The sequence below is a fragment of the Hirundo rustica genome, chromosome 10 (genome assembly GCF_015227805.2).
Source record: "Hirundo rustica isolate bHirRus1 chromosome 10, bHirRus1.pri.v3, whole genome shotgun sequence".
In the NCBI taxonomy this organism is placed as follows: domain Eukaryota; kingdom Metazoa; phylum Chordata; class Aves; order Passeriformes; family Hirundinidae; genus Hirundo; species Hirundo rustica.
In genome coordinates, this window is record NC_053459.1 from 7,866,732 (window position 1) to 7,877,142 (window position 10,411).

General features: G+C 37.9%; 1 long non-coding RNA gene across 1 annotated transcript in view; it reads left to right on the forward strand.

Annotated features, from left to right (window-relative positions):
- LOC120757293 (uncharacterized) overlaps positions 1-7,894 on the forward strand; it is a 96,363-nt gene extending 88,469 nt beyond the window's left edge. Inside the window, exon 3 of the long non-coding RNA XR_005702453.2 lies at positions 7,795-7,894. This is a non-coding gene — a long non-coding RNA (uncharacterized LOC120757293). The remainder of the gene's footprint in view (positions 1-7,794) is intronic.
- The last annotated feature ends 2,517 nt before the right edge of the window (positions 7,895-10,411 follow it).

Sequence of the window (10,411 nt, forward strand, 5' to 3'; positions counted from 1 at the left end):
TGAGAATCAAACTCGATTGAATGCATCAGCCTTGCAACTGTATTTGAATAGAATACCTTCAACAGTTTCAGGCCTTTTTTCTTTTTTCTTTTTCTTTTTTTTCTTTTTTTTTCAGCTGCAATTATATTTTTGCTCCGTCGTCTACAGTCAGAATTTTCTGCCTCCCAAAGCTCACAGAAAATATATTGTGCTTTCCTTTTCCCCCCTCCCTTGCCCTGTTAAGTATCAGCAGTTCCCAGTACCACAGTGCCCTGGGGTTAAAATTTGTTGTACAAACATAGTATCAGACAAGCTGATGCAAAATTGCAGATAATACCTGGACAGCAATCAATACTCCTTTACATGCTTATAGGAAAGGATTGCTAAGCAGTTCCTATTATTGCCTTGCTGCTATCTACGTGAATGGTAAACATTCCAAAGTGGCTTTAAGTTTCTATTATTAATCTGTCAAAATACTTATAATCTTGGCCTCATCAAGTTAGCATTTATTTCACCTTCATTAAGATCTTCTCATTTTTCAAGTGGAGAGGAAATTATTATTATTACCTACCTCATTCTCTTTTCTAGTATAAATTATATCATTAGGACAGGTTTACACGTCTGCTTCTTAACATTTTGAACATTTTGAGATGTGCTTCCACTTACCATCTTTCTCTCCTTCGGTGGTAAGTGTAGGCTCACACACACGTGTGTATCAGCAAAGCTTTCAGGGAAAAGATGGCTGGCATTTTACTGTGTCTTCACCACCTCGACCTTTTAGAAAGTGCAACACATCCTGTGTGAAATGCTTATTTAATAAAATGCACGTCTTTACAAGGTAATACCTGCTGAAGGACCCACGAAATAGCAGTGACAAGAGGAGTGCAGCAGTTCTCCCTTCCACTGGAATAACTTGATCAATTGTCCTTTATAGAGTACAAACCCAGTGATTCCACATCATCTGAAAAGTCTAGGGCTTCAGTCCAGGATTTGTTTGGGAGCAATACAGAATTAACATTACAGGGCCTTAGCCATATACAGTCACCTGTTGTGCAGAGAGCAGTGACTCTGACATGGGGCTTTCCCTTTCCACCAGGGGAACAGGTAATAGATATGGAATATTTCCTCTGTGGCCCCCTAATAACAAAATAAAAAGACACAAAACAAGACAAAAATAGATGCTTAATTTGTTGGTTTTCAAGATTCTATTGAAAACTTGTCCAGAAAGTTAAATAATAGTATACTTTATATTATTCTATTTTATATAGTAATATTGATTAATATATATTATTGATGACACTGTCAATATCATGAGATATTCAAATAATCGATCTCTAACAAATCTAAATCTCGCCCCCTACCCCCATTTTCACATACATGTCAAATCTTACAGAGTTTTTAAAATATTCACACTACTGCCTAATTATCTTTTGTCAGTCTATGGAATTCCAGATAAATCCTCCAGCTATCTCCTTGTATCAGTGACACAGTTGTATAGCACTTTAGATGACTGTCGCATTTCAACGCTGTACTCAGGAAAATAAAATGAAATTTTAAAAACTTTCGAGCTAGCTTCAGGATTTCTGTGGAAATGTAGGGATGAATCAAGCATGTTTCCTGTCCCACTTTGCCATTTACAGCCCCTGCAAATATGCTTCCTTCAAACAGCATCACCTTTACCAAGCTGAAGTGAGATTGTGGCCCTATGTATTGCCTTTTAATGCCTTAATCTGTTTTACTTTCACTAGTTTTTCCAAATCCTTGCAGCCTGCCCTCCACCCAGTTTGAGTGAACTGCTAAAACTAATTTTCACCCTGTGATGAGGTGACAACTGATGAGCAGTGGGTGTGTATAATTGATTTCTTTTTAAACCAATGACTCTTTTATGCCCAAGGAGAGTGAAAATGCTTCTCTCTATTGGAGACACAATGCATTTTTGTCGTGAGTTAAAATAACCTCCTCCATGACTGACATGACATTACTCTCACTATTTCCTCTATGATTATATGATCTCTGCCATATCTGGGATGGAAAATCCACGTGCCATGCCAGCTATACAGTACATTCTAGTAAGGGGTCATTTCACAGGGCAGTATTAAATTAGTTTCCAAGACTATGACAAACTACAAAGTGGCCAGTTTTGCTGGCTGGCTGGAGACACTAATGAAATCGAGAAAATGCAGTTGTCATTTGCAGTGGGACTTGATTCTTGTCAGTAAAGACCTCTTCGGAGAATCACAGGTTTGGCAGAGAAAATGTGACAGTGAGAGGAATGCAACTGGAAAATCATTCATAAGCTTTTCCCAGTCTATTACTGTATCTCACTTAATGGAACTAAAGTGCTCTTGAAAGCACAGTCTTTCGTACCATATCGGTTGACCTCATCCCTTGAAAATGGAGGTATTAATTTTGCTTTGAAAACTATTCCTTAAAACAGGGAACCAGGAAACATTATTTATATAATTTACAGTTTAATGAGACCTTAATATGTGAACAAGCTGGCCAAAGTTAAACCCAGCTTAAGTGGCTTGGCTGGAGAGGGTGTTTCAGGGCAGACCTAAATACCCACTTTGGTCAGACATTATTGGCTTTGGGCATCTGAGTCTGGACCTAAACACCAGGTAGGGACTCCCAGCCTCCTGCTCTGTCCTGCTTGAATTCCCATACACATCTCTGCTTCAGTCTTTGTCAAAGGGAGGCTGGTTGCTCTGTTTAGACTGGCCTGAAAATAGTCACCTATGAGCCCCTGAAACAAAGAAAAAAACAGATTACCCTGAAGGAAACCCCAGTAAATCACCACTGAAAACTGTAAGGAACACAGGCTGATTGCCTTCACTGCCTCTACATAAAAACACACATTTGGAAAGGAACCAACCACAGCAGTAACAGTACTTCACCCTTCAGTAAACCCAAGCCACCAAGGATCTCATTTCTAGAATGTACCTGCACTGCCCTTATTCCTGGCTAGCAGGTGAGGATACTAAAATATTTTGTATAAGGTAACTTTGTGGAATAACAGGAGGGAAAACTTTCCTTTTTCACACTACACAGCTTTGCAAAGTTGTTTTCTTTCCTTTCCTTATCAAGCCTATGAATTCTCAGCTCCTGAAGAAATGCCAATTTATATACTTCCATAAAAATAGACCTTTTAACAATATATCAGTGAATATTCCCCATAGGGAACACCATCAATTTGCCTATTTATGGAGGCAGACTTTAGGAATTTTGTAAAAATATAGATATTTTGAAGATAAGACAAAAATGATCAAACTTACCCAAAGTCATCTGAATAATTTTTAAAGACTGAACCTAAGATAACAGGGGTGGATTGGAAGGGATTTAGATTTGGTATCCTACTAACAAATCCATCAGTGTTCCTCTATTTCCTCTGAAAACCTTTAAATTAGATTAATAGAGTTGATCTGTTTTGTGTCTAACCCAGTCTTCTACTTGCTCTCCCTCTGACAAAGCCATTAACTTGGATAAGCCTTACAGTACATGTAATCCTGATTTTTCCTACATCTGTCTTGCAGGTTCACATATTTGACCTGTATCTGCACTAATTGGTTGAAATATCTGTAAAGTCTATCTCCTTTCATAAGGCTAGAAAGCACAGTGGATTTAGGGATTTGCATACATATTAAAATAACTCAAGTTGTTAAAAGTCTCTCCCTGCGCAAGCTCTATTACATTCTAGGAATGTGATATTTCATTCTGGTCCTGCAAACAAAATGTATTTATTCATTGCAGAAAGAATAGCATTTGCTCTTTGAAACTCATTCAAAAGAATGACATTGATTCAGTTCCTTTTAAAAACAAAGGCCTGTGCTGGAAACACACTGTTTTAATAAAAAATATGATTAATTTTGCTTACTATTTGATCACTTATAATCTGCTGATTTGTCATTTCTAATGTGACAGCATATTTTGCTACTTTAAAAATGGGAGAGGCCAAATAGCTGATCCTACAATCTGCCACCTCCAACAGCTGTAACACTGACAAGTCTTGAGCTGAGTACTTACCTTATTTTCTGTATTGCCTAATCTCTGTTATACAACCTGAGTTCTATGGTTTGGGATTACTATATCTAAAAATGGAGGCATCATAAAACTGGCTACAGTTGCTAAACTTCACCCAACTCAGTAATTCTCATAAGATTCCAGCATCGCCCATGATTTCCCTGTGGAGCTAAATTTGAGCATTGATTTTAGTGGCTGGATATCAAGAGTGGTTTCATGCAGTGCCATCTGCAGCAGGCAGTGCTGGGGGATGCAGCGCAGCAGCTCTCACACTCTTGCGCCCATGCTTCACTAATCCATACTTTTTCCTGAGGCAGAGTGCCTTTCCCCAGCCACCCTCTCCAACCTCCTAAGCTCTGTCCGTGGTTATTAGCTCAAGTACAGCTTGAGTGCAAGAAGATCTACTGCCTCCAATATTTGAATTCCTTCCAATACTTTTTTCCCGAGTGGAGATTTATTGCTTCCAACTGGCCCATCTGTGTGAGACTGTGCTGTGTGCGAGAGACTGGCCTGGCGTAGCAGGAACTCAGGGATGGCCAGGCTGGACTCACGGGGAGGGGAACCAAAGCTAACCTTTGCAAGCAGCCAGGGGCGCGCCTGGGACGGTTTCAAGGTACACAGAGCACAAGAAATACGTGGATATACACAAATCACTACTCCTGTTTCAAACAACTTTATAAATTGAGTTTCTATGGTGGGTCTCCTTCTGATCAGTCCTAGCTATACCAATACCATAAAATACATGAACAGTAAATTCTCACAAAGCACACAGTGGTGTCTATTTCAGGAGGAATAATTGGCTATAGAGGAAAAGGAACTAACATAGGATTTCAAGTTTGGTTCAGCATCAGTATCATTAAACTTCTGCTCAAATACTCAACTTTCTATCAACAATATTTGATTATATTTACCATGAATAATTTTATTCTTCACCAGTTTGAAATGCATAAATTAAATGTTTTGTGTTGGGGTCCAAAGGGATCAATTACTCATTATCAATTAAACGTTTTCATCAGCCAGCATTGTTAAATTTGGCTTTCTCACTATCAAAAATTATCTATTGGCTTTAAGACCAAGCAGTAGCATAATGTTTTCATGTATTAATCTCTGTATTACAGAAACAGTAACAAAAATATTTTAAGTAGTCCCAATAATGCCAAAAAAATCTCAGTGACTTGTGTCCTTTTTAGTTTGTCCCCTCTGAAAATGTGTATATTCTTTCAGTAAAGTACAGTATGATAGAAATGGTATGAAATACATCTGTAAAGTAAGAACTGGCAGAAATTTCTGCTTTAGTTTATTTTGTACACAAAGGAGAAAGAGATTCCTTTGTCACATATGCATTAGAAGTAAAATTTCTCTTGTGCTGACATCAATGTCAAATTCTGAACAGTTTCAGCTGAGCAAGGATTAAATTTCAGGAGTTTGTTTTATGCCAGATAACAACTTCTCCATCTAAATCACATGTTCCATAAGGCACTGTGATGGTCTCTGGGTTTTGTCAAAGGAACTGTTCAGCTCGCTGGCTGGATCAAAGCTTTCCTTGCCACTGTCATAATAATTAATTAAGTAATAGTAATTGTTAATTAGGCACTATTCCTAAAATCTTTATTGTATTTGAACTTGCCATAATACTGGCTCAGAGAATTTTACATTAATGTTTGGTAAAACTTTTTTGCACCTCAGAAGCTGACATAAAAAATCATTCTAAATGAGAACAAGATTTTCTTAATAGATAATTTTCTCGTGTTGATGATGTTCATACCAGGTTTTTGAGGCATATAATGAAAGTGCCTAAAATAGGGACATTTTCTTCCCTGGGTAATCATTGTTTAGAATGTACTTCTGCAGAGATGTTCTGATTCATTCCTTGGGGAATGTTAAGTGCATAGGGAGCTTTCCTCTAAAATACACTGCAGTACAGGAGAGGTTTTAAATTTGACTGTGTGAAAGTATCATGGTGTGGCCAGTATGCCTTCAAATGCCATGAACGGCAGGCATGGGATTGCCAGTTTTGTCTAATATTTAATGGTAATTCACTGCCTTTATTCTGCCAGATTACACTCGGCTGTTTGTTAATTTATGTCTTTAAGGGGCTCCAAGGGAAATGCTCCATGTGGGTACAACAGGCAAACGGAGAAGACTTAAAAAACCTCTTTGTAACAAGCCTTATGCTCAGACATGTTTTGGTTTTTTTAAGTATGTTGATATATAGACAATATACATGTACAAATCATAGTTAGGAAGTTAACCTTTAACACCTATTTCACTCCCAGGCCAGCTTTGGGACTACTTTTTTTCTCTTAACCCTTTTTAGATCATTCAGCACACAATCTCCTGTGTGACAATCATATAAAACTGTGTCAGACTCAGCCAGTGACTTTAATTGTATCACAAATGTAATGTGACATGAGCAATGCACCCTGGTGTTCCAAGGAATAACACAATGTGTCACAGTGGCGATGTGTAAATTAGGCTTCTCCAAGTGCCATTGTTATGGAAACCGTGGCCTTCAAATGAAGCTATTGCACAGGAGCGCAGGAATCTGAGCCCAGGAGCAGCTCTGCCCTGGGATTTGGTCATGCTTGCACTGAATTCTTTTCTGTGATCTGTAAATGAGCAATGCTTCAAACTCTCCCAGATAGACTTCAAAAGATTTTAATCAAATGGTTGTTCTAAAGGTGTTTATATGTATCGAAAATCTACAAGACTGTAGATACGTTTTTTTCTCTGCACCGAGGTGCAGTTCATCTGCCAGTGAGGGGATTCTCTTTTCTTCCTCCCCACATCTGTAAATATTCCTGTGCATATAAGGATTTCAACTACACTGTCTATGCACATATTCTGCTTTGAATTCAAATTTCTATGAATCGTTCCCCAATATTTCTAAAACTGGAATAGATACTGATCTAACATTTTGAAAGAAACAGTAATTGGATGTCTCTTGCGTGATAGCATGGAACATTTAAATTGCAGCCATCTCTACATTTTGAAGTTTAATGCCTCAGTCTATGTGATAGTTACAGACTGACTTCAGTCAAGAGACTCTTTTGTTTTGTTCATTAAAAAGAGATTTTGAAGATTTTGATATGTGCTTGATTAGCAAATCCAACAAACTTCTACTGTCTATAGTTGATAATAAAGCGATATTCAGGGGACTGTGGTCTTTGCATGAGACATTCATTTAGGACCAGGGAGCACTGTACTCATAGAGCTTGGCTAAATGTTATTACAATTCAGATTCATTAATTTTTCTAATTAATCTGATTGATTGAAAGTAGTTGTGAAGCCCAGCTGGAAAATCAGAACAACAAAGTCATTGAAAAATCATCTGACTATGGAAAAAGATCTGGAAACATGCTACTTTATAAGATGAGACCAAAAAAGAAACAACAAAAGAGTCCAGCCCCCAGTCGCAAACCTGGTTAGAATGCTTTGTCCCCACTGCCTGGAGCTAAACCATCCCTAATGGTGTTAGTTCCAGCTCACTTAAATAAGTCAATTAGGTAACGTCTTTTCTGGTCTGGCTTCCCATCCTTTTGCCTTTGAAAGCCAAGTATAGGTTCAGCATTTTGTAAGTGGGAGTGGAAGTAACCATTTAATATAAAATTCAGAGAGAGGCCTGAATTTTGGCCCCAGCAGTCGTGGTCCAAACCAGTGGGAATGTTTTAGGGCTACCAGCAAACTCCACCGGGCTCCAAGAGCTCCAAAAGCCTTTCCTTGCTGGGGCCGTGCTGGTGATAGTGGTGCTAAAGACTGGGCACCACATTTACGTTTGCCTTTGCATGATTGCAGCCTGGGCCTGTGGCCTGAGTACCCCTTAGGAACCGGAGCGCACCCCTGCATTCCTGAACATCCTGGATTAATCTGGAAGGAATCCAGTTGGACACAGAACGGGAAGTGGACGTAATTGGAAGCTCCTCTTTAAGAACATTCCCATTCCAAGCTGAAGTATCAAGGCAGACTTATCCATTTATCTCCTTTCAGGTCAGTCTGGCTAATAACCTTTCCATTCTCTGGGTCATTATGCCATGATCAATATATCAATATTTTCTGTTAACTACTACCACAGATGTCTTTTGCATGGCTGCATTGCTGAAGTGGGGCAGAGTCACTCTTTGTGTATTAGAGCTTCCATCCAAGCCAAGCCTTTAGGGTGTTTGGGGTTTTATTTTATAATCATATCCAATTAATGGGCTTTTTTATACTTTTGCCTCTAGCCCATATGCACTTTACTGTGTTGAAAGTACTAATAATTGCAACTTATATATTAAGAAGTATTATATATTCTATTTGTTCTCAAGAAGTGCCCACAAACTCCATAAGAGACTGAGGGCTGGATTTCTGAGCTCTGTGTATATTCTAGACAGGATGGACGAGCCACAAACCCTGGATCTGTGTGCAGACTAGTCTGGACTTCAGAGTGAATGTCTGAGCCCTTTGAAGAGAGAAATATATCAAAAGTGTATCTGTGGCCCACCAGCACAATTAAATTCTCCAGAATGTGTTGAAGTGGTGATTATTGAGCTTCTCAGATGTGTTGAAAGAACTCAAAATTTCCCCTTTACACCAGAGGTTTTCATTTAATTAATACTATCAAATAGGCTGCAGTGTCCTATTTCAGAGTAATCAGATTTCAATTATACTGCAGTCAAAGCCCCACAAGACCGCATAACATCCCTGTTTCTGCAGATTACTCTAAGTTATGATGATATTTTGAATATTTTAATTTGTCTTTTTTGTGTGGTTTTATGTCAGAGATGCAAGTTAGATAGATTTTTCCAACAAGCTGACTTTTTGCATCAATTATTCAGATAGCAGGCAATTCTGAAGTGTTCTAAAAGGCTTCTATAACCTTTATTTCAGCAATTAACACTCACTTTTAATGTTAGTCTGTTCTACCAAGCAAATCACCCAGCTTTGGTCTTCTTTGTGCCAGGATACTTATTTTTAGAAAAAAAGGAGACGTTCATGCTTCCATGTTCCACAACAAGAAGACACAGAAATTGGGGAGATTACCTGATTACAAAGAATTAAAAATATTACCCACTAATATGTTGTAGGAGATATTAATTATGTGTATGGGCTACCTCAGCATGATTTGTTTCAATATAACACAAAGAGAACAAAAATCAAAGGATGATTAATGTGATTTTAAGAGTAAAAAAAATAAATTAATTATTTCTCTGTACCTGATTTATTCAATTGGTGGCACATTCAGACATCAGTTAGTGTCTACCACTTTTCTCTGCTGGGACTCTGAAACTGAGTAGTGAACCATCTGCAATCCCTGAAAGATGTTCTGTGATCTTCCAAAAGCTTTGAACCAGGTTGTTATCCAGATATTTGATTTACTTTTCTTCTCTAGCCAGGGTTTCAGAGTTTAACAGAGTTTAGAAAATGGTTTATGTAATAAGAGCAGCAGGGCTATTAATACCCTAAATACAATGTACATAAGGTCACACTGGAGTTAATCTTTCATTGTTGTGGATAAAGAACAAGACTCATATTTGGAGGACTCCTCATTAGATTATGACATCAGAGTAATGTCATAGGAGCAAGAATAAAAAATGGAATTAGTTTGATGTTCTTCACTGGTCTCAAGCTTTGCAAAGTGATTTGAATGACTTGAATTGTAACAACTCTTACAAACACAGAAGACAAAGATTAATTAGAAAACATTAAAAGCTCTTGGCAAATAAGAATTTTAGTAACACAGATGCTGCATACAAATAATCATCATAGAATATTATTCTATTGTTTCATAATTCAGGCATAAGTGGGGAATTCAGTTCCATTGTAATGCTCTAATGTGAAATGTGACAGCTAAAATTGCTTCAATGACCCTCATCCAAGAGGGTGTGGATATTCAGAAAGTGATTCTTATGCAAGTTTTTTTATTACTAGATCTACCTGATATACTCCCTTATTTCACAAGTACTGTATCTCTCTTACTTGCTTTATTTCAAATCAATTTCTTCTTATCTCACTCATTTTGCTGACAATTGTTGAGTATAAAATACAGTGATAAGAGCATAGAGAAAATTTAGTGACAAAATGTAACAACAGCTGTCCACACTGTAAGGTGATAAACAGTCCAGTCAAAAGCCAGAAAAATTAAAGAAGGAAGGGCATTCTTTTAGATGTCATATAGAAGAAAAACAGGTCTCAGTAGCAAAGGATCTAGGTTAGCCTTCATACATTTGAAGATCATATTTCACCCTCTTTAGCTCACATACAAGGAGTTTTTCTGCTTAGCTATGAATCTTCCATCTTGAGGAAGACACAAGAGAAATAAATAACTACAGAAACATTTGGAAGGGTTTGTAGTTGCTGCAGGAGTACAGCACAGTTGTGCAGAGCAGAAGGGCACTGACAGACATGAGTTTGACTCTGCTCACCCAGGGAGAAT